Below are 22165 nucleotides of genomic sequence, written 5' to 3' on the forward strand. Positions count from 1 at the left end.
ACAGGTTGCGCGCCTCTGCGCCCACCAAGCGGGACAACCTGTCGGCCCTGGCATTTTCGCTTCTGGGGACCTGCTGGAGGTCGACGCTGCCGAGGTCGGGAATGAGTGCTTGCACCTTCCGGACGTAGTTCTGCATGGTCGGGCTCCGGGCCTCGAACTCCCCACGGACCTGCCCGACCACCAGCTGGGAGTCGGTGAAGACCTTCAAACGCCGGATGCCGAGCTCCCCGGCGAGTTTGAGTCCCGCGACTAGGGCCTCGTACTCCGCCTCGTTGTTGGTCACTGGAAATCCAAACCTCGAGGCATACTCGGCTATCACTCCATCAGGACTGGTAAGGACCAGCCCGGCCCCTCCACCCTCGGGGTTCGACGACCCATCGATGTGAAGCGTCCAGGTCGGGAGGTCGAGGCTGGGCGTTTCCGGCGGTCTAGGTTCTGCCACCTGCACCATGCACTCAGCGAGGAAGTCCGCGAGTACCTGGGCCTTGATGGCGGGCCGAGGCTGGTAGCGGATGTCGAACTCACCGAGTTCTATTGCCCACTTCACCAGCCGTCCCGCATTCTCGGGGTTGCTGAGGATCTGTCGTAGTGGTTGATCAGTTAAGAGGGTGACAGAATGGGCCTGGAAATAGGGGCGGAGCCTCCTGGTCGCGGTCAGCAGCGCGAAGGCGATCTTTTCAGCCTTCGTATACCGCGCCTCGGCATCCCGTAGGACCCGGCTGATGTAGTACACGGGCTTCTGGAGCTTTGCCTCTTCCCGAACCAGCACCGCACTGACCGCGGTTGGGGAGACCGCCAGATAGAGGTAGAGCATCTCCCCTTCTTGCGGCTTGGACAGCAGGGGAGGAGACGCCAGGTATTCCTTGAGCTGGTCGAATGCTGCTTGACATTCGGCCGTCCAGAGGAAGTCTTTCGGGCGTTTTAACACCTTGAAGAATGGTTGGCAGCGTTCGGCCGATTTTGCCACAAATCGTCCGAGCGCGGCGACCCTTCCAGCGAGCTCCTGAACCTCCTTCACTTTGGTCGGAGGGGACATACCTTGGATGGCCTTGATTTTGTCCGGGTTGGCTTCGATACCCCGCTGGTTGACAATGAAACCGAGGAACCTCCCGGCCGAAGCGCCAAAGGCGCACTTCGCTGGGTTCAGCTTCATGCGAAACTTCCGCAAGGTGGTGAAAGTCTCCTCCAGATCCACGATGTGCTGGTCTGCCGGGCGGCTCTTCACCAGCATATCGTCCACGTACACCTCCATATTCCGGCCGATTTGCTCTTTGAAGATTTTGTTGACGAGGCGCTGGTAAGTGGCGCCAGCATTCTTCAGACCGAAGGGCATTACCTTGTAGCAGTACAGCCCCCGGTCTGTTATAAAGGCAGTTTTCTCCTCGTCCTGTGGGGCCATCATTATCTGGTTGTAACCGGAGAAGGCGTCCATGAAAGACAGCAGCTGATGTCCGGAAGTCGCGTCGACCAGTTGGTCTATCCGCGGAAGCGGAAAGCTATCCTTGGGGCACGCCCTGTTCAGGTCGGTATAGTCGACGCACATCCTCCACTTCCCGCTCGCCTTCCGGACAAGTACGACATTTGCCAGCCACTCGGGGTAACTCACCTCCCTTATGAATCCTGCCTCCAAGAGTTTGTCTACCTCCTGGTCGATCACCCGGATCCGATCCGGGGCACAGTGTCTCTTCTTCTGCTTCACTGGCCGGTGGGTCGGGTCGACGTTGAGGGCGTGAGAGATGACCTCCGGGTCGATCCCAGGTACATCGGCCGCCGACCAGGCAAATACATCGGCATTGGCTCGGAGGAATTCCACCAACCGGGCCCGAGCTCCCGGGTCGAGATTGGCGCCGACCCGGACCGCCCGGTCCCGGCGGCCTTCCTCGAGGGGAACTTCGACCACACCCTCGGCCGGCTCCCCCTGCCGCAAGGCCACCTCGTCTCTAGCATCAAGGGACTCGACGCTTAGGGCTTCTGCGGGCTTCTTCCCTTTGAGGGTCGCTAAGAAACATTGCCGTGCGGTCGGTTGGTCACCTCGGACCTCCCCGATCCCGACCGTCGTGGGGAACCGCATGAGCAAGTGGTACGTGGAGACCACCGCACGAAGGGCGTTCAGCCCGGGTCGTCCGAGGATAGCGTTGTAAGCCGAGGGAACACGGACGACCAAGAACCCGAGTCGCACCGTGGCTTCTGCGGGTGCGACGCCCGCAGTCACAGGCAGCTCAACGACACCTTCCACCGGGACAGCGTCACCGGTGAATCCTACGAGGGGGGTGGACATTTTGTGCAACAATTGTCTGGACAAGCCCAGCTTTTGGAAGGCCTCGTAAAACAAGATATCAGCTGAGCTTCCACTATCCACAAGAACACGCCTTACATCATAGTTTGCCATGGTGAGGGAGATTACCATGGCGTCATCGTGGGGGGTCTGAACCCCCTTTACATCCTCATCACAAAAAGTGATTACGTTGCCGACCCTCTGCCTCTTTGCGACGGCCGCCCCCGACGCCTTCGTCGAGCCCCCTGCGTTTCTCACGGGTCGGGGGCAGCCCCCAGTGATAGTGTGGATCACGCCCGCAACGAGTCGATTCTGCTCCCGAGGCTCCGGAGGAGCCGGGTCGGCCGGACGCGGGTCTGCGGGGGGACGTCGGTCGCTCACATATCGACCTAGACGCCCCCGGCGGATGAGAGCCTCGATCTCGTCCCGAAGCTGGAAGCAGTCTTCCGTGTCGTGGCCGTGGTCTCGGTGGTACTCACAGTACGCCCGGGAGGGCCTCTTCCCAGGGATCTTCCGCATCTGTCTCGGGGCCGGGAGGTCCTCCCGCCCCTTGATCTCCATAAGGATCTTGGCCCGGGGAGTCAGGAGAGGGGTGTACCGGTTGAAACGTCGGGGCGGAGAACGAGGGCGTGGGGCGCCGTGGTTCTTCGCCGGCGACGGGCTTCTGCGCCGACGCTGGGGCGTCGGGCTCCTCCTCTGGCGTGCCTCTTTCCGCCTTTTCTTCCCAAGCTTTGGAGGGATCTCGGCGGCCTCCTTGCTCCGGTGGGCTTACTGGTTCGCCCGGGACAACAGCTCTGGGAAGCTCCGCGGCAGGCGTTTGTCCAGGGAGAAGGTGAGTCTGCCCTTCCGGAAGCCACGCTTCAGGGCTGAAAGAGCTACCTCCTGACTCAGGCTCCGGACCTCCAGCGTAGCCCTGTTGAAGCGGGTAAGATAATCCCGCAGGCTTTCTCCCTCGTTTTGCCGGACATCAAAGAGGGAGTCGGAGACCAGTCGCCGCCGGCTACTGATGGCGAAATGAGTGACGAAGAGGCGAGTGAACTGGTCGAAGGACCGGATTGAGTCAGCCTCCAGCCCGGCGAACCATGCCCTCGCCGGGCCACGGAGGGTTGCCGGGAAAGCCTTGCAGAGAAGGGGATCTGATGCTCCGTGAAGGAGCATAAGGGTCCTGAAACTCTCGACGTGATCCCGCGGGTCCGCCGCCCCGTCATAGGGCTCGATCGCCGGCATTTTGAACCCGGCGGATTCGGGGTCCGCAGGATCCTCGAGGCAAGCGCCGGCTAGGAGGAGATCTCTAAGTCGGCGAAGGGATCTTTGGAATGGCCCTTCAGGACCTGGAGTTGTCGGTGGAGATCGTCCACCCGCCGGTCCAGGGAGCGCGACCGGTGGGTGGGAGACAAGGAGCGGCGAGAGGGGGACCGACTGGAGCGCGGGTTCCTCGAGGATTGGGGGGTCTGGGAACGCGCCCGGGCCCGCCTCTCGGACCCCGCGCGGCTCCGGTGGGAAGGTCCCGGCAGAATGGAGCGTGCTCGAGAATCCTCCTCGCGCCGGCGCTCATCCCCATGGGAGAGGAAGGAGCGCGGGTTGAGGAGGACAGGCGAATGTTCAGGCCGCGGCGGCTCCTGAGCCCGCTGCGGCGCCCGGGAAATCGCACCCTGCAGATTCTGCACCGCCTCCGCGAGGGTGCGAACCTGCTGGGTTAGTTGGTCGAACTGGGCGGCTTCGACCGTCTGAACGGGCGGTGGGGAGGTGGAGTGTTGCTGAGAGTGTGTTGGAGATGCAGCGGCCTTCCGGCCAGAGGCGTGAGAGGCCCCGCGACCGGAAGCATTGGAAGCTCCACGACCACCTCGCCGTGCCATTACGATCGCTCTGAGATCCGGGCCCTTCCTCTAGCGCCAACTGTTGCTGGGGGTTCAAACCGAGAACGATTGGCACAGCGGTGTGAACGGGGTTCCCTTGGAATTGCTTCGGTTGCGCTCCACCTTCCGCCGGGAAACCTGCAAGCAAGCCTCGCACCACCACCGGGGTAGTGGGGGCCCTCCGACGATCAAGTTAGGGAAGATCGAAGGAGAAGGAGAGGTAGCAGGTAAGATGATACTCTGGAAAATCTTGCTTACCCTCCTCCTTCCCCCCCAGCCGCATATATACCAGGCTGGGGGGTTCTTTTGGGGATTGGTCATCGTGTGGCGCGATGGGGTTGCCACTGACATGGCTGTTACAGGGCGTCGTGGGGCAGCGCTGGGTACGGCTATGGCAGGGCGTAGTGGAGTTCCGCTTTGTACGGCTGTTACAGGGGATCGGAAAACAGCGTCGGATACGGCCGTTGCAGGGAGTAGTGGAGCAGGGGGCCGCGGCGTGCCTCAGGGGAACAGTCTGTTGTTGTCAGAGATTGCCGACTCGGGGTCGGATTGCTGGATCAAGGGGCAGCCGACTCGGGGTCGGGCTGCGGAGCCGAAGATATCCGACCCGAGGTCGGATTGCTAGATCAAGGGGCAGCCGTAGTCTTCCCGGGCGCGCGTGCCGGTCACGTGGGGCATGGTGGCTAAGTTCCTCCGTAACAAATTGCAATGTGGATTGTTATCAAACATAGAAGATCCTTTGATACTGCATGCTTACATCATGCTTAAAAACTACTTATAAGGAAATCTAATGCCTTTAAGCTGCTTGTGTTTTCCCAGGACTAAGATGATGCAATAGCCAGCTCCAGTTCACAGTGGATCTATCTTTTTAAGTATTCCTGTATGCCTAGATTCAGCATTTGTCTTCTTCGCTTACCTTTGCTGTGCACTTGCAGTAATAGTGAAATTGGAGCTTACTTGACACTATGCGACCATTTGGAAATATTCTTCAGTAAGGCCCTATGTGCCTAGATTGAATGCTCAATTGGCTGTATTCTGTTTTGCTGGGAGCCTTACTGATTTGTATCTGATGGACCTGTAAGAACAATGAAAACACTTTGTCTGGTATATAAGATTGTGGACTTACAGCTGCATCTGGTAACTGGTACAATATCATCCATCTATTTATATTACTGATTACTGGTGTTACCTGTCTTAATCATTTTGTTGAAACAATATTTTGTACCTTTATTACCTTTGGATGCAAGTTATTTGCACCTTCTTTGTTTAGTTGTGATTTGTTGCATTATTCTCATCTTTTCTGCACTACAATATATGCAGGAAAGATCGGAATAGAATATATAATGCTGGAGGTGAATGATAATTGTTCAACCTCAGGTATTATCTGCGCCCATTTCTCCATTATTAATGTCCTTGAGGCTTGAGGATCTAATTAGCTATACCTTTATAGGTGTTTGCTATACAATTCAATGATGATGCCAATGCAGCTTCAGTTGTTATTGTTACTCACAGTTTAATATATTAAATAGGAAACTTCTGCCTGCGATGCATGTAGCCATGTTAAGTCATGATATCTTTGTTAAGGGACTGACAAATTTCAAAATTTGCCACTTTGCAATGCTAGCATTTTTTATGTGGTGGACATAGATTTCTGACTACAGATAGTAATCGACATTCTCTGCTGCCTGCCATAGAGGGTTTGCTTATGCACATCAAAGAGTTTCATCACCTTGGCACCGGATATACATTGTGTAGAAACTATGGTGTAATTATGTAAAAATGTTACGCTTATAGAACACTTAAGCAAATGGCAATCTGCACAGATTTTCAATTATGTGTGCCGGCGTCTAGCTAGGTAATAAATGTTTGATGTTTGTGTTTTATATAGGATCCCAAAAGGAAAAAAATAGGCTTGAATGCTGGATTTCCACCTGGGAGGCCCATTGATTTACTTAGAGTTTATTATTTTGGTTACACTATTGATGGACTACATGAATTCCAACATATGTAGTGATTTTCCAGGAAGCCAATGGTTCTAACTTTTACTTTTCTCAACCTAGAACACTAACATAAGCTGTTGTTACTAGGCACATACCATGGTTCTAACTAATGGTGTTATAACCATTATAATGACCGCTATAGCGGTTTCGGCTTCTCGCCATTATGTTATTGGGATAAATAATGGCTGTGATTTCCATTATTTCCCGTTATTTTTCCATTATAACAGGATGTTATAACATATATAATGGCTGTTATTTTGACTTTTTGCCTCAAAATTCCCTCGAAATTTTTTTTATGGTCCAAAAAAGACTATAAACTTCTTTAACTAATATTGATGGGGAAAGTAACAACATTATTTTTCCATCATCTTCCTTTATTTCCTGTTATAACACCGTTATAAGTTATAACAGCTGTTAATGTTTAAAATGTCAAAAGTTAGCATTATGACCATTGTAAGGGTCAATAACGGTTTTGGTGGGAAGCTATTATAATGGGATAAAGCATTGTTCCAAACCTTGGCATGTATATAGCAGAATTAGTATTTCATGGTCATGGAATTATGAAATCATGTTCTTTACAGTGGGCACTTTTTTTTGTAGGATTTTGCAGATAATCTTCTAGTGCATAATGGTGACTCCACTACATTTACACTAGTATACAATGGTATGCCACGTTCCAATATAATGGTGATGATAATGGTGAGTATTATAACGATAATGGGGTTACTAATGGTGGTGCTAGTGTTGCATAGACATAATTATATTGAAGCCAAGGAACATTCATTCAGGAGGTCATGCTTGAGTAGTATACACAAGATGCTAATTATGATTTGCAGGACAGTGCCACTAATTGTGAAGCTTCCTACAATAAGGGATATCAAAGCTAGAGGTAAGGGAAAGGGAAAGATGTAGTCCTAAACAATAACCATAACAAGCCTTGTAGATCTAGGAAAGGCATGTAAGCTCATACGGAGACCTTCAGTTGATTCAAATAATGAGGGAGAGTGTGGAAGATGATTATTCACGTCAAGATTCTACGAACCAGTACGAAGGGTTGTACTAGCTATCTAATTGTTTGGTACATTACTGGTATGTGTTGTACTAAGCCGAGGTATATTGAAGATGAAGTATTGGGAGAAGAGAAGCGGAGAGTGAGAGAAACTCCAATCCTAGCACTAGAAGGAGGACCGGAGGGAGAGAGAGAGAAGATGAAGGGAAGAAAGAGGGAGAGGGAGAAGGAGAGGGAGGGAGAGAGAGATATATCAGTTTGACTGCTTGGAGGGAAAGGGCATTGGCATCGACATCGATTGAGGGCGACAGTTCTAGTGTCGGCATCGATTGAGGGCAACTGCATAGGCATCTGTTTAACGTCGGCATTAGCTCGGGTTCAAAGAAGAGAGGAGGTGAGATCCAAACATGGTCAGGGGGGTTTAATTTATATTGAGCTGAATTATTTTGATTGCCCGAATTGTCTCGGTTCCTGGCTGATTTGGTTCCAGTTCTTGATGATTCAGCATACCCTGGTTCACATTGTGTGGGGAGTATCCCCTATTGCTGCATCATGTAAGTGTCAATTAGCTACCAAGAGGTTAAAGACTCAGACATTGTTCATCATCCTAGTTAGTTTCTTGTTAAACATGGCATAGTGCATACATTTATATATCAAAAAGCCAAATAATGCTAACACCCCGTGACTAGCAAAAGTTAGTCTTATGTTAATAATACTTCAGCTATATGATATTACCAATCCTATCTTGTCATTATAAATGTTGCTATTGTCGATGAGTATTGGTGGTGATCACCATTGCTTGGATTGTTTGGATTGCTAAGATGATGATACTGTCAGTGATGCTAGAAAACCAACTTCACCCAATATCAACAGTATCATAGTGGACGTTTTTTGCACATATATCCCTGTAAAATGCCTATTTGTGTATTTACCTCAATATTGCACATGCATGCGCGCGCGCGCGCACATGTATTCTTGTCATTTTTCGCGCGCACGCACATGTATTCTTGTGATTTTTTTTCTTAATGGTTATACCCCCACAATTAAATCTGGCCGATCAATTTCACTAGCTCTTGTAAAATGATAAAATGCTCATTTGTGCTAATAATACTTTATTACCTAGCAATCATCTAGCTGAAAGTAGAATGCTGGTTTTTACCTTTTTTGGGGTACATGCAAGCACTACCACTCTGTTCTTCCAATGATCAGTTAGTTGACACTTTACAAGGGTTCTTCTGGAACATCTAAGTCTATATATAAGCTCTGGCCTCCAGTTGTTGATGCTAACAATTCCTCAGGGGCATAAATCCTGAGCAACTCCATCCATCTCATTGGACACACTACCCCCCTCCCTTCCCCACGTATCCTCAAATAAATTCGAAAAGCAAGCTTTGCACAACCCAAAAGCTTTCTTATAGTACATAGTAAAACTTAAGATTTGTCGAACCGGGCCGAACCACCCAGTTTGGCCCGTATCGAGCCGGCCCGGTAGGGGACCGGGTCGGTTCACCTATTTTTTTAGAACTGGCTCTGAACCGATCGGAACTGGCTCCGAACTGATAGAAATCGGCTGGAATGGGTCAGAACCGGCCGCGAACCGCACGGACTCGGTCCAAACCGGCTAGTTTTGTGCAGAACCAGCACGAACCGTCCGGTTAGCACCGAGTTGGACCTATTTTGAATCGGTCCCCTCCCCTCTCTCTTCCTTTTGTTTTGAAGGTAAGTTGGGAAGGCCTAGGAAACTTAGAAAAATACGCTGATTCAGCACCAATTGAAAGAGGACCCAACTTTAAATAAGGTATGCTTCCTCTCTCTTATCTCATTTTCTCTCTTTTTTTATACCAAAAAATATCTTGAAATTTGCAAAATAAAAAAAGATCATGCCAAAAGTTTTGATTTGGGCTTAATTTTATGATATGTTGTAGATTTATAGATGATCTACACAATTACATAAATTTTTTTAATTTTCATATATATGTTTACATAATTTTTAAAAATTAAAAATATATTTTTAGATTAAAAAATAAAAAAATAAAATAAAATTTTAAAAAATATAAAATTAAAGCGTATTTAGAGGTATGCAAGCTACTCTCCAGCTAAATTTGGTGTCCATTTATTCAATATTTGATGCGATCATACGCATTGTAGCCTAGGCCTAAATTTTTAAAAAATAAAAAAATAAGTAGTCTTTGATGCATACTCATGGGCCTAGAAGAATATATGTAGCATCCATGGTAGGATTTTATGGATCTGAGCTCAAATTAATTTTTTAAATTATTTATAATTAAAAATAATTTTTTAATTTAAAAAGTAATTAAAAATATATAATTAACACCCAAAATTATGAAAATTTAGTAGTATGTAATATATATTTCAGAAGTATTTCTGAAGTAAAAAATATTTTTTGACTGTATGGTATGTGAACATAATTTTTAATTTAAAAATTATTAAAAATATATAAATAAATAAAATAATATGAAAAATTAGTACGATGTATTAAATAAATCAGATGTATTTTCTAAAGTAAAAAATATCTTAATAGTAAGTGTTGGGGGAATGAATGTCGCCCCCTAAGCACACGAGCGCACCAACGGCCCACGGCCTCGGAATCGCCTGACCCCGGACGCCCGAGCTGGCGCCCCACCAGGCGTCTAGCTTCAGGGCTCTTGACCTCGGAAGTCCGACCTCGCCGCCCACCTACCGCGGTTGCATCCTTCTGAAGTCCGGTCAGGGGCCATACCCTGCCACCGCCTCCAGCGTTTAATGCGCGTGGTCTCTGCAAACCCCCGACTCACTCAACAATTAATGCATATCTCCGACTCACTCAACAATTAATGCATATCTCCGACTCACTCAACAATTAATGCGCGTAGCTCCTATTATCTATGGATCTTCAGTCCTCCACGGCAAATCAGCTCGGCAGCGTTCGGTCAGCCGTGACAACTCTCTGATCCCAGCCTCACCTCCGACATCAAGATATTAATTCACCTGATCGCGCACCAACTCAAGCAATGTGCTAAGTCGTACGGCAACCTCGCCCCATCACATCACAGGTAATCCAACCCTCCCTATAAAAAGGGGGACCCCTCCTTCCTAGAGGGGGTTGGACTTTGAAACCCGGTAAAATATATCTTCCTCCTCTCCCCTCCTCCACATAGGAGCCCCCTCTGACTTAAACATCGGAGGGCCGGTGCCGGAAACCCCGGCCAACGGCTTTTTTGCAGACCTTCCGGAGGACGCCGCCCGCCGACGGATCGCCGCCCGCCAGTTCTCGCCGGAGCTCCTCCTTCCCAGCGGACCGGTCGCACCCGGGTCATGTTTCCAGCAACAGTTGGCGCTAGAGGAAGGGAGGAATCGCCGCAGAGCGTTGAGGACCCTCTGATCGCTCGCCGAGGGCTCGGAGAGCCTGTTAAGGGCCTTCAACCGGGGGTGCCCCCATCTTGGGTCGAATCCCCATGGCGCCTCGGACGCAAGAAAGAAAAATTTTCCCTTCCACTCATGAATAGAGGAAGAGGCACCTCGAAAGAGTGACATACCACCCCGACAGGCGAAATATAGCCACTCTCCATCCGCCGGATTTGTCTTTAATAAGAAACCACGACGAAAAACGCTCACCGAAGCCGGAATCCCGTGCGCAAGGCAAAGGGACAAGAATCCGACGATGGTCCTCCATGAATTCAGAGCGAGCTATGCTGGGACGAGTTGGTACTCCACCAGCAAGCTGTTCACGAACTCATGAAGGGGGAACCGCAAACCGGCCCAGAGCGTCTCGAGATGGATTCCGATCAGACCTGGGGGCGGCCGCGTCACCCTGTCCTCCCGCCCCGCAGTTTCGAGATGAAACCCAGGCCGGAAAAAGAACCGGGTACGGACCAATTCCAGCTCCTCCCCCGACAAACTAGATCCAGCCTCGCCCGGACCAAGACCCATTTTAGAAGAAAGAAAAACGACCAAAAGAGGAAGGAGACGGAAAAAAGCAAAAAAAAAGGAAGAAAAAGAGGGACCCCCTAGCTAACGCAAGAAGGAAACCTACGGGAGGAATCGTCGGGAATCGCTCCGAGCACCACCTGGAAGGCTCTGTTGCGACTGAGAAAGAAGACAAGAGAATAGAAACGGCGGAAATCTAATTGATTTCCTCACTAATTGATTTTAGGATATTTCATGTTGTTTCTCGTAGCATATAATATCACACTAATTATTTCATATTTTGTATCACTTGAAAATAACAACATGCATCATTTAGGTTATACTAGGATCATAGAAACATCAAATTATACTTGAAATCATTGAAAAAGTTGAAAAAAATTGATTACTGAATAATCAAACTTTAAAAACTTTTTTTAAAAAAATGGGCATGCCGGTTTGGAATCGGCAAGCCCAAGCGTACTGTGTCCGTACGGTACTGTACCGTATCGGCTCGCCCACCGACTGGTATGGGTTCCGGTACCGGTTCGGCGAACCTTGGTAAAACTCATTACTTTGATTGCAACAAGCGATGCCACGTTCAGGTTTTCAAACAATCTGGAACCAAATAATTTCTTGCCTAGATGATGTTCACAATACCACCATTAATTTGAAGTATTAGCTAGCTAGTGCCCAAGAAACAGAAGATAATCAATTTAGTGGATTAAAAAAAATTACCTTCCTCCTTTGTTTCTTTGTTGTGTACTTGTATCATAGTGTTGTATGTGATATGTAGAGCATTTAAATTTCAGAAGGAAAGAATGTTCTCTTCTGGCATTGTTACAGAAAATTATGAGCCTAACTAGAAGCCTGATAGGTTTGAGATTTACCAAGTGGCAAATAACTCATATCTGAATTTTGGCATTTATTTATGTGATGTCCAAACTAAACACGTCTTGTTTTTATGCACTTTTTTGGTGGCCCCATTTAGATCCATAATTCTTTTCCTTTGGTCTGCCAACTCACCTGCATAACATAAAGGGCATCAACTTAAACCTTGCTTCAACTTTGATGTACTTGCTTTTTCTGGGAAAAGTTCCAAATTCTGCTGCATCATATTTGTAATTTCCCTTCTGACATGCTAGAATTGAATGCTGCAGTGATACAAGGTAACCACAGACTTGCTACCCACAATAATTTCATTGACATTGATCTAGAGCTACTTCTATTCCTTTATTTGCAGATCCTTTGAAACTTGCCATTTTAAGTCAGATTTTTCATCTTTTCTATCCTACAGTATTTGGAGGAAAATTTATTGGGTAGAAGATAGTGTTGGAAAGGGACCAAAATTGTTGATCCTCAGGTATAATGTACACCTTTTTCCCCATTTCTGATGTCTGTTGGGAATTTGATATATATATATATATATATATATATATATATATATATATATATATATATATATATATATATATATATATATATATATCTGTGAGCGTTTTCTATTAATACCAATGTTCTCTATTCATGTTATAGGTTTTTGCAAGCATTAGGGGAATTGGTATCTGTGTTGATTAAATTCAATGGTGTTGTTAAATTAGATTCAATTACTACTCATTCATGATTTACAGAACATGGAACTTAAAAACAACCCTGTGATGTATGTGACATGTTGAATCATGATTTAGGGGACAAGCTTCAAAATTTGACACTTTGCATCACTGATATTCATCATGTGAAGGACAAGTCTCCAGATGTACACAAACACACATCCCATTTCCAAAAGTATACATGTTGGATTTGAATAGTGGGTTTCCAACTAGGAGACCGATTGATTTACTATAAAATTTATTATTTTGACTGCATGAAAGTTGGACTATGGCGACTCCATGACATGCTAATAATTTTCCGAAATGCCATTTTTTAAACCATTACTTTGCTCAACCTATTACACTAACACAAAGTACAACTATATTTAGCATATGTTACATAACATTAGCAAGCTGAAGGTACTGTATTCATAATTCTTGTTATGGATAGTGGATGTGCATCTTTTAGGTTTTCGGATTTGTGGATAGTTTGCTAGTGGATAATGAGAAGTCCACTATTTTTGCACCTTACCTAGTAAAATGCCATGTTTTAGGAATGAGGATAAGGGTGATATTTTAATGATGATGGGGGCTGGTATTTAACAAATATAATCCCCAAAAATACCAAGGATATTCATTCAAGAGGTCATATTTGACTAGTGCATCCAAGATGCTAATTATGATTCTCCTGCCAATGTAACTAATCTTAAGACATCCTGCAGTTGTGGTCATCAAAGGTGAGGCAAGGATAAGGGAAATGGCTGTACTAAAAAAAACAACCACAAGAAGCATTATAGGTCTAGAATTTGGAAAAGCCTCCTTAAGGCTCGAAGGCCAGGAGGTTGGCCTTCAATTTACCTAGAAAGAAGTTGGAGCGTGAAAAATGATTGTGCGCATATTAAGTGGATTCCTTGTCATTGTTTTATATAGGTATCATTTGCTTTACATTGTGAGGAGATTCCTCTCTCTTGTTATTTTCTTAATTTGGGTGGAGATTGCAAAAGGGTTGGGACACGATTAGGAGGAAATTTAGAGATGAGAATCTCATCTGGGGGGATTGATTATATAGGTTGGAGAAATAGGGAGAAAAAGTAGGGGTATGGAAATCAGGGAGACATACAAGAATGGAAGAATAATGTAACCCCTTGAGAAACATGGTCGGACAGCAAGATTTTTCTTCTTTTTTTATCTTTTCATAGAGAAAGGAAGAACTTTTCTCTTTCTTCCTATTTTGTCTAATACTTGGCTTAATATTGTAGTATAAACACACGAAAGACATTTTTACAAGGTTATATATGCAAAGAAACCTTAATGGTTTTCATGCTTTGATATTAGGGATGGTTTTGGTGGTATGTGAGAATTTTCTCTTAGTGTGATTAAAGAGGTGATAAAGGAGAGGTAGAACTGAGTCTCCTTTTCTTCAATTGAAGGGCCAACCTTCAATCAAACTGAATCTCTTCTAGGTTTACCAATATAAAACCAAGTTCATTCTACTTTTACTAGTGTGATTTGGAATCCAAGTTTGATTCAAATCTAGGCTAGAAAAACGTATATTGTCCTATTATGATACAAATTTAATCCTCATTCAGTTTTTGCCACCCCTAGGCCACAATTGGTTACAAGATAGGAAAAGGTGGAATAGCTATCTCTATCCTTCGGTATCCATGTAAGGTTTTGTTATTCCTAGGTTAAATCCGAATGCCATTTTGGTGCAAATCTATTATCCCTGATTATGATTGATGGAATATTTAGAAATGTTATTTAATTGAAGGTGTTGGAATGAAGGATTAAGGGGCTACTTTTGCATAACTGGATAAGAATAGGTTTTTTCCGTCAGATTAATATGGAATCCTAAGCTTAGATTTGTTGCCTCCACCTTAAAAAGGCTGAATCCAATGACAAATATCTTGACATGTGTACAGAATATGTTCTTCAAAATAAAATGTTTGACCATAGTATATGCTAGACCGAAGCATAATGAAAGGGCTAGACCGAAGCATAATGAAAGGGCTAGACCTAAGCATAAAAATGCAATCCACAAAAGCATTGCATTTATAAGGGGTAGCAATTATTATTCAATCCTCCAACCAACCTGCAACAAACCTGGGATAAGCAAGCTCTAGTTGGGCATAAATGCGTTCGGGTCATAAATGGGTTGACCCGACTTAGCTGGTTCAATTTAGAGTCATGATGTATCTAACCTATTCTGAGCCATCGAATAACTGAATTGGGACAACATATTTACAACTCGAAGCGTTCAAAACTCATTGAAGCCATTTGAACTTTGAACCTTTTAAGACCCCGTTAACATATTATTACTAACCTGACTTGATCTAAGCTCTTAACTAAAAGGTTGGATCCATAATTCAAGCCTACTAAATATTGGCAAACATGGTGCATTTTCACATGGTATTTGGCATTCACTTGCTTATTAATTGTATACCAGCTGAGATACTTTCAACACTATTTTCACTATCAAATTTTGGTTCCCTAATCACTAAACATCAAAAATCAATGCCTAAAACTAAATTTTATCTTAATTTTACTATACTGGCAAACATTTGGTTGTGTTAGTCCTCTTAGAAAGCTTTTGGCCTACCATAATAAACCTATATCTAGGTTCATCTGGGCACCACTCACCTACCAAGATAGATAAGATATTGGACAATGAAGGCCTCAACTTTTTTTTTCTTTTTCCGTAGGAAAAATAGCTAATTACCTTGTTGGATGGACCTGTCATGGCTTCATGAGTAGGAATCGGCAGCTCACATGGGCCAGAAGGCAGTCGAGAGTTGTGACTTGTGCCCTCATCCACAACTTCATCATCACTATCCCGTTCAAAATCCTCATTGTTATCTCTAGTCCAAGTATTGTAAACAAATAAAAAACCTTTTTTCGTTAAAAAGAAATTTCAAAAACAAAGACAGAGAATGAAAGAAAAGGAAAAGGAGGTTGAAAGAATGAAGTAGAGAGATGATATAATGATCAAAGCTTTGGCCGTGAAATCTCACTGTTGGAAGACGAAACCTCTCAAGAAACCCTTCAGATTAGCCAAAAGACCCTAGGTCGAGAACCCTAGAGTCTTCCAAACGGCTTACAAAGGCAAGAATGCCATGTGGCAACAGTGCTGGATGAAAATTTCTGTCATTAATGCATTCTTGATGGAGCCTGGGATCAAGATTTCCATCAAATGAAGGGGGAAAGAGAAGAAGAAGGTAGTGGCGATATCACCTACAAGAGTTTAGGGTTTTACGGTGGGAATGTTGCTGATACCTTGAGATTTTAGGTTCTATAGGGGAGGAGAGGAGGAGCTCCGGCTGCCTCTGCCTACACCCAAAACCTCTTTGAGATCTCTACTTTTATTTCTTTTTTCAAATTGTGCAATAAGGGAAGAAACTGAAAAAGGAAATAGGGAGTACTGAGAACAAGGAAATAAGAGAGAGAGAGAGAGAGAGAGAGAGAGAGAGAGAGAGAGAGAGAGAGAGGGCGGGGGGGCTCCTGTCACCTTGTCTTAGGACACTTGTCAGTTCTTGAAAATAGAAATTAGCTAGCCGAGTTATTGTACCATCCATCTTTCCAACACCGTCTATCTAGATGTGACCTCTCAATTAATGAATTTGATTGAGGGTTCATGAAATTAAAAAAATAAGATATGTCCTGCCTAGTCCAATCATTTATTTAATTTATTAGACTACTAATTAGAGCTAAAAACATGTTGGATACTTATCCAATGTTCATTACCAGTATATCCATAGATCTTTATTTGATAAAAACAAATACAGGTATAAATATTAGTCGGATACAAAAATTCATATTCATATTTGCTTTAAATAGATATGAATATAAATCAGATATGGAAAATTTGGATATAAATATGGATATAAGTCAGATGGTTGAACTTTATGAGCATTAATCAAAAGATATCACTAAATGAAAGGTAGATTAAGTTAATACCATGCTAATATAGTCAATTATTTCTTTTAAAAATTCAGGAGTACTATATTAAATTAAATATGATTACAAGCAAAACTAGATATTCAGGTACTAATCTGATAATTAAATATCCATATCTGTACCCATGGCAACCATACCTATGGCGATCCAGATCCTTGTGGATGAACCATACCAAGCATGCTCCCCATTGCAATTAGTGTAGCATCATTGTTGCACAAATTTATGGTTGTAGTAGCTGCATATAGGTGTTTATTGGCCACCCATGAAGCAACCAAAAGTCAATCAAAGGTTATGCAAGCGGTATTTATGTATTTCAATCTTATAAACTACGTGCAAAACTGTATAATATATGAGAGCATGAGAAAAGGAATAAGAAATGCATCAGATGAACCATAAGTAGTTACATCCATGTGAGCTCCACATTGGGAAAAGGACTGAAAATCAACCCTCTAGGTTTTAGCAATATTAGCAATGCTAGGTGCTGACTTGCTTGATTTATAAAGTCACTAGGTTGGGTATTAATGACGTGGGCTCAAATCCTGCACACACTGAGGTGGGGGCTGGTAAAACCCCTCCTGTTTCTCAAAAAAAAAAAAAGTTAAGCAGTCTCGAAGAACAGGGAGTTGTGAGAAGGATAGCAGTTCCAAGGTTGTTAAGGCATTTAGGGGTAGCTGCCTAAGCACTACTGAGGCACCTAGGCGGATTGCTTAGTGACTTAGGAAGTTCATTAAAAAAAGGGCAGAAAAGTGCATTAAAAGTCAGAAAAAAATGGCCTGTTGCTTTGTGAAATATCTATACCAATATACTATGAGAAGTTGGGAGCTCTTAAGCATCCATTGTTTGTCAGACATTCAGTGAACTCATTAGGTGATCTCACATCATTAGATTAGGTGAAATTTTTTTAGAAATCCATCCTCGTCTCATCATTCAATTTTCTTTTTTTTTTTTACTTTTCATCTCATCAAATTCCTAATGCCTATCTCTGTGATTACTTTGCAATTCTATCAAATGTGCACAGATGAATATCTTAGAAGTGTTTATCAGGAGCTCTTGGATTGAGAGTTTTCAAAAGAACATGAGCTCACTCCTATCTCTGTAACTAATTTCAATAGATTCAACTCCAGTAGAAAGAGAAAAAAAATCATACTCTAATCTCTTAAATAATCTTTGTTTTAATACAATAGAGTGATTACAGCGATCTACTCTCTTGCATGCATGCCTATGCATGCAGACCTTTTTATTTTTTTCATCACAACCACTTATCCTCTCTCCCACATATTTCGCAGAAGTATTAGAAAAGATGTATTAAACAAATTGAGTAGAGGAGAAGAGGAGTAAGAGGAGAAGAAAAGAGAAATAAAGAATAGAGAAGGGAAGAAGTGGAAGCAGAAAAGCTAACCACTTTTGTTATTCCCTTTTTGACATCTTAAAAACTAGTCTAATCGCTCTCTTTCTCTCTTTTTCCTAATCCCCTCATGTTCTTAGTAACTGCCCCTCTCTTTCCCACATCTCTTTCTCTTTCCGTCCCTTAATATGTACTTTACATGTACTCTTCTTAGCAACCATAACTAACATCCTTCATCTATCATTTCTAATTTGAGAATAAATACTAACCTAATTTTCCCCTCTATGTTAACGTATTCTTTCTCTCATGCACTGTGCTGTGTAAAAAAAATAAAAGAAAAGAAAAATTCTTGAGTGGTTCCAAGCACAGAAAATGCAAAAGGTGAAGAATGGGGTGCTCTTGATGAATGTGTACAATGAGGAGGTTAAGCTGCTCGATGTGAAATGCATTCTTTTTTTTTTCTTGTTTGATGATTAAGTGTGAAGGACCCTTTGGCATGTTAAAAAAGGATGGTTGCCCTGATTTATGATTTTTATTGTGTGGTCAAATTATATGTTCATTATAGTTATGCAAGCTCTATGAATACAGCTTGCTTATCATGGTGGTGCACATAATGATCATGGGCGGCAAATGCAATAATTAGTTAAGGGTCATTTTTTATTCATTTTGGAGCAAAAGGAGTCTAAGAAGATGGATGTGAAATCTCTCTCTCTCTCTCTCAATTGGAACTTCCTAGGCCAAACTCTTGGAAACGCTTCTGCAGGTTGGAAGCCATAACCTCCCATCTTCACAAGGGTTTTGGGGGGTCAGGGTTATCTGGGGAGGGCGACCTTTCAGGTAGCTCATTGCCTACGGATCCTTCTATGAAAAAAAGAATTTAGTTACGTTATCACTTGGTATTTGTAGCATGTAATCATGTATTTTCTTTTGCCTGTATTGGAAAGACAAAGGCATGGAACTCTCTTTTGGCCTTGGTTATGCTGTTTTGATTTGTTATTCCTTAAAATGTTTTCCTTTCTAATAAGATGGTGAGCGTATCTTTAATCATTCCTTATGTTGTACAATTTTGTGTTGACAAGGAAGGGTAAGTGTTGATGTATGATTTTATGTTGTCAGTATGATAAATTTATCTTTGATATAATTGTCCAAGTTGCCATGCAACAGGTTTGTCATCATGATTCTGCATGGGCGGACCATGCACAATAAGCTTGTTGAGGTAGGGATGAAATTCATAACTCTTTTATTATTTTTGGAGCATATGAGAAGTATAACAAGCCATATGCGAAATCTCTCTCTCTCTCTCTCTCTCTCTCTCTCTCTCTGTCTGAGAATTACCTGGGTCAAACTCTGGGGACAAATGTATGTATTCATTTATATGAATGCTTATTTCTGTCTTGTATATTGGGGAAAGGAAAGATATGGATGTCTCCAAAAAAGGGAAAGAGAAAAAAGGCACTGGTTATGTTATTTGGACTTCTTTCTTTTTTTATTCATGGGGTGACCCCAATCACTTTTCACTTGTTTCAGCATACTGTTTATTCATGGTTCAACATCAGGACAAGAAAATTTAGGAAGAAAAGTTATTTAACTTCTTCCCTTTCGTTAACAAAATTGTTTTTTGTTTCGTATTCTTCATCCGCTTAATTCTTTCTTCATTTTTTTGTTACTTTTTGTTCATGTAATTTTTGAATATCCTTCCTCTTTTTGTAAGCCATTGTAGAGGATAAATTGTTGCTTTAGAACATTACTATAACTTCTGAAGTAAAAAAAACGTTACTGTGACAGGGCTGCTTTGCTTTTATAGTTGGCAATTGTTGTTGATACTGTTAAAGATGGCAAGGTATGTAGTTGCTTATAAGTAGGGATGTGGTAGTTGAAGATCAATGATTTGGAAGGCATTTAACACTAAATTATCTCTAGAGTTATTTATGAATACACTTTTTTCTACAAGAGAGACAAGATTTGATCTGCTGATAATTTGTATCTATGGTACTCCAGAAGCATTAGGATAAAATCTGACGATACTAAAACTTCCTGATCAACTTTTTTGTTTTTTAAAAAATGAATTCTTAACATGGAGAAGTTTTAATTCACAAATCTCTCTTATGTTGGAAAGGTAGGAAGGTTAGCAAGATAGATCTGTATTTTCCCTATAGATCTCTGGATGTAAAACTCCTGTTTTCACTGTCCCACTAAATTCTGCTTTTTCCTGATAAACTTTTTTAAATTTTATGTCTTCAATAATCATTTTTTTATAAAAATGTTTACTAGATACATATAATGCAAGAGTCATTCAAGAGGAAATAAGATTATTACGCATGCAATGCACAAGACTTTTAAAGACAAAGGGATATTTGGTGAATGACTATAATCCTACTAATTGATGCAATTTTGGGATTCTAATTTTCTGCTGGCAACCTTCTTGTGAAGGCTATAGGAAACATGCTGAAATTGACGAATTTACGAGGAACCTAATCCACCATGGTACTTGTTTCCTTTCCAACAATCAATAATAAATTTAAAATGTGTATGATTTTGTAGAATCCTAAGCCATAGTATTTGCTTTAAATTCTAAAAACAAGACATTGCCAACTGAACCCTTAGAATCACAAACTTTTCTTTAGATTATATAAAAGGTATAAGTGGGTTGGGGCTGCGGCAATGTCTAACCTAACCCAAACTCCAGTCAAATTGGCATTGGGTTTGAGTTTACCATTAGGTTCTAAGACCATGACACTGGCCACTGCTACCGCCAGTACTAGTAGTGAAAGACCAGAGATGAAACTTGTTAGACAATATAAGTAAGACATTTGATATAGTACATGTTTGTTGATTTTATTTTTTATATCATTTTCTATAACTAATTTTACATTTTTAACAAAAAATAATTAGAAACAACTAAGAAATATTTTTGAGATTTGTTTTCTTTTCAAATATATATTTTTCGGGTCCACGGAGCCCCTGTTGCTTGCCTTTTCCCTTCTGCTTGAATCAAAATCTACAGCAGCTCGCCAGACTCCATTCTTGCTCAATACATTAAAGAGATCACACAACAAGCTTGGTAAGAATCATGTAACAATTTAAGACCTCATCTAAAAAGGCTAGCCGGAAGATATTATTTGAGTTTTTTGATCATGTATAAGTATTCAAAATCATACACCTGCACGGGTCTTCACAAATCATCAACGTGCCCAAACGTTGGCCAGGTCAAAAAGTCTAACATTTGAGCTGAGCGATGAGCGATGAGTTGTACCTGATCTTGGGACTCAACTGTTGATTGCTTTCCTAGTGCTTGCAGACTCTCTCTTTTTCTCTCTCTCAAAGTCTTTCTCATAAGCATGTCATCAATGCTAAATACTTTAACTCGAATAAACTTTTGGTCCCAAGAGGTGCAAATGTTCTTCTTCCAACATGAATGACATCGTCATCATCTTACTAGAATATCCAAGTAAATAATTAATGCGAGTTAACATCACATTTTTTGCTCTTTGACAAACGTGCGGGCATGCGGAGTCGTGTTGTTCACTGCTTGCTCTTTGCTCATGCCATTGCTATCGCCTGCTCATTTACAGATCGGCGGCAGTAGCGACATGAGGCGAATGCAAACAAATTCAGTGTTTGCTTGTGCTTCGTCCCTATCATAGCAGTGTGTGCTCCGTGCAAAAGTATAAGTTGGGAACGAACATTGTTGCCAACTAAGTCAAGAAAAATTGGTAACAGAGCTGTCACTTTGTTCGTTTTCTGAAACCATCGAATCTTTCATGGATGTGGATGCTTTCAGCTTTCCAATCACTTCTTAATACCATCTTCTCGCAGTTCCTATCAACGATCATACCATGCTTCCACCCTCCTGGAGTTCAGCTTTTCAAAAAAAAAAAAACAAAGAAGAAAGAGGCTCACAATTAATGTATCATGAGTACCTCTGACCAAAGGGAAATCTCAAAAAAATTAGAGCTTCTTTTTCTTCCTATATTTTTGCAAGGAAATTTCTCTAATCAACATTATTGCATGGCAATCTGCTACAATTACATATATGCATATAATTGTGATAATATGGCATAAATCTTCGAGATATTATACATTTTTTTATATCACATGTACCACCATAGTGAACCTAGTTCATCAAACAAAAATGAATTACGCAGTGCAAACTAATTTGGACCAACATAGAAAGCAAGAAATTAAACCAGGCTTCAAGCTGTTCATTCTCTTTGCAAACTTCAAATCATTTCGT

General features: G+C 42.9%; 1 protein-coding gene across 12 annotated transcripts in view; it reads left to right on the plus strand.

Annotated features, from left to right (window-relative positions):
* Positions 1-19809, plus strand: part of LOC103707037 (pentatricopeptide repeat-containing protein At2g13600-like) — a 29281-nt gene extending 9472 nt beyond the window's left edge. For 2 of the 12 annotated variants that reach the window (XM_008791363.6, XM_017842771.5), the window contains exons 2-5: positions 4951-5275; positions 5452-5508; positions 12341-12406; positions 19096-19809. The gene's annotated coding sequence lies outside the window, so the exon portion shown is untranslated. Of the gene's footprint in view, positions 1-4950; positions 5276-5451; positions 5509-12286; positions 12407-18519 lie in introns of all 12 variants that reach the window. The other 10 variants (XM_039124686.3, XM_026804625.4, XM_008791364.6 and 7 more) reach the window with 10 other exon arrangements.
* Positions 19810-22165: the final 2356 nt, after the last annotated feature.

Source organism: Phoenix dactylifera, chromosome 8 (genome assembly GCF_051530095.1).
Source record: "Phoenix dactylifera cultivar Ajwa chromosome 8, Ajwa_hap1_PhDact_Kaust_v1.1, whole genome shotgun sequence".
Taxonomy (NCBI): domain Eukaryota; kingdom Viridiplantae; phylum Streptophyta; class Magnoliopsida; order Arecales; family Arecaceae; genus Phoenix; species Phoenix dactylifera.